Raw genomic sequence first — 3291 nt, 5'->3', positions numbered from 1 at the left:
TCCTGGCTATTATAAACAGTGCTGCAATGAACATTGGGGTACATGTGTCTCTTTCAATTAAAAATATTTTTGACCATTTAAGTGTGTGAGGAAAGTATTAGTCGCTGGACTGTATAGCCCACCAGGCTCCTCTGTTTATGGAATTCTCCAGGGAAGAATACTGGAGTGGGTTGCTATTTCTTCCTCCAGGGGATTTTCCCAACCCAGGGATCGAGCTGTGGTCTCCAAATGTCTTTGTACCTTTCTATCCTCAGGTCCACGCCACATTCTTTTGGTTAATGTGGAAATAGAGTCAGTTCCATTCAGTCTTTCAGTCGTGTCCCACTCTTTGCGACCCCGTGGACTGCAGTACTCCAGGCCTCCCTGTCCATCACCAACTCCTGGAGTTTACTCAAACTCATGTCCATTGAGTCAGTGATGCCATCCAACCATCTCATCCTCTGTTGTCCCCTTCTCCTCTTGCCTTCAATCTCCCATAACTCAAAGCAAATTAGTGTATGTCTTTTTAATTGGTTTTTCTTTTTAATGATCACTTGGCTATCCATATTTTTTAAAGTGAGATAATTTATTGTCATTTATTTTAAAATCAATTTTAATATAATCTAAACACATTCCATTTAGAAAACCCTGAGGAATCAATATACAAAAGTTGATGATATTATATCTGGATAAAGTTGGCAAGCTCTGTTACTTACTTTTAGTCCAGGATATAGCATCAAGGAAACCTAATATATTGGAATAGATGTGTGAAGTTTGGCCCTCTGTTAACCTGAAGTTGTCAATAATTAGAAACAGATGTGAAATTTCATTGGTTCCCCTGGAACCATTTAGACTCCTTACACATATTCTATCTATTAATACTTTTTAAGCATACTATCTCTCCTAGGTCCAAATATTCTGGAATAGTCTGCAGTATTAATCTTGCAAAAAAAAAAAAAAAATCAATCCCTAAGCCATCAAAACACAGTTTGATAACTGGCACAAATGCTTCAACAGCTCCTAAATCTTTCACTTTTTCCTGTAAATTCAATTTATAGAATGAGGTGAAAAACTCACTTCAACCAATATATCTTGGTGCAACACACATCAGTATTGGCACCTTTTGTAGGCATTCCTAATTGGCAAGATCCAAGCATAAACATTTTTCCTTCAACATTTTCAGTTACAGACTGTGGAAGATTCTTGCTTTCGCCAATTTCTTGTATCCACTCTTTCATTAGGCTAAATTTCCCAATGTTAGAGTCTTGCATTGCAGTTCCTCTTACTCTTCAGAAATCACAAAGGGCTTCGGAATTTCAATTAGTTTGTTTTAAGTCAGTCTCCTTTTGGATCTGCTAAACAGATAGCATGGCTCAGACGGTAAAGTGTCTGCCTACGATACAGGAGACCCAGGTTCGATTCCTGGGTGGGGAAGATCCCCTGGAGAAGGAAATGGCAACCCACTCCAGTACTCTCATCTGGAAAATCCCATGGACGGAGGAGCCTGATGGGCTACAGTCCATGGGGTCGCAAAGAGTTAGACACGACTGAGTGACTTCCCCTCCCTTAAACAGATAGCATAGGATGCTATAATGCTTGTGTGGTTGCTGCATTTGTTGTGATCCCTGAGTTGTTAATAGAAAGAACATCACCTTCTGCACAGGGACGACGTAGTCACTTTCCTAGGACAACAGTTGTCACCAAGGACCTGAGATAGAGGGAAGGAGGAGTCCTGCCTCTGCCCTGAGTCCAACTGCCTAAATAAAAGATACACATTAAAGTGTATCTTGTCAATTTCTGCCAAAAGACTGCTAGAATTTGGAGGCAAATATTTTGGAAAGAAAGGACATCTTACCAGTTTGAGTCTTCTTATTTATGAAGGTTTATTCATCTTTTCATTTGTCTTTTTTTTTTCTTTCCTTTTTTCCATTTTTGAGAAGTTTTAAATAAAGAATTTATACAACTTTTGACAAATTTCAATTTAAACCCAAATATTCTATTTCCTTATTTTGCTTTAAATTGGAAATGCTACTTTATAATTACTGTAAAACAAAAATTGTAGTTATACAAAAATAAATTAGATTATATATTGACCTTGTATGCAAAAACTTTAATACAATAGTTTGGGTATTGTAGGTTCTTTTTTAAAATTATAACAGAATTTTATATTATCCTATCACTGCAAATATAAATACTTTTACTTTCAAATTGTTATCAAATTATTTTTTCATTATATAAAGTCTCCAGTCTGAAGAAATAGTATCTCATTCTCAGGTTTAAGTTGAAAATACAGAGACCCTGAAAATTAAAAACTATCTTATGTGAGGCTTCTTTCCTTAGTTATTAATTATCCGATTGAGAGATTCACATCTAATTTTTATTTTTTATCTTAAATGTGTGCTGAATTCTGTTAAAGACTTTTTATTCAAATATTGAGATGTATTATTTTCTTCATTCTGTTAATATAGTGAATTATATTCATTGACTTTTTAATATGAGACAAACCTTTTCTTCTTTTGTAAAAATTAATTTATTGAAGCATAGCTCACATATATACGTTATCCATTTTATGTGTACAAATCAATGACATTTCAGTAAGTTTATCAAGTTATGCAATAATTACAATAAATTTTAAAACATTTCATCATTTTAATAGGATTCTTCCTACCTATTTTCTGTTAAACCTCTACCCATTCTCAGACAATTACTAATCTGCTCTATAGATTTGCATTTCCTTAACATTTCATATAAAAAGCAATCCAATATACAGTCACTTATGTCAGACTATGTTATTTTGAACTGAGCATAATATTTTGAGGTTCAGCCACATCATATCATGTATCTGTAGTAATTCCTTTTTATTGATCTGTACTATTCCATTCTATGGATATACCATATTTTGTCCATCCAGTCACTAGGTGAAAATCATTTACATGGTTTCCAATTTTTATTATTAATATGATGAATAATCTTGCAAAAACCACCTACCTGTAAGTTTCTATATGGAAATATATACCATTTCTCTTGAACAGACAACCACTAGTGGGGTTGAATTGCTGGGTCATAAATTCAATATATATATTCAAACATATGTATATATATGCTTAATATTCTAAGAAATTTCTAAAATGTTTTCCAAAGTGCATTATTTTATGTTATCACCAGCAATGCCTGAGCATTCTCCTTTCTTCACATACTCCTCAACATTTGTAGCTATCTTTTCATTCTTTTTTTATGAACTGCTGGAGAGAATTTGATAACTGTTTAGAATTTGAATTATAATTTCATAAAATATAGTGTAATTTTCTCTTT

At 33.7% G+C, this 3291-nt stretch overlaps 1 pseudogene; it reads right to left on the bottom strand.

The window, feature by feature from the left end:
- Positions 1 to 635: 635 nt before the first annotated feature.
- On the bottom strand, positions 636 to 1300 carry LOC147356938 (poly(A) polymerase type 3-like; annotated as a pseudogene).
- Between the last annotated feature and the right edge of the window lie 1991 nt (positions 1301 to 3291).

The sequence above is a fragment of the Bos grunniens genome, chromosome 16 (assembly GCF_055505025.1).
Source record: "Bos grunniens cultivar Pamir isolate PY7600 chromosome 16, Bosgru_T2T1.0, whole genome shotgun sequence".
NCBI lineage: Eukaryota > Metazoa > Chordata > Mammalia > Artiodactyla > Bovidae > Bos > Bos grunniens.
Note: the sequence above shows the minus strand (reverse complement) of the source record. Positions and strands in the feature narration are given on the sequence as shown.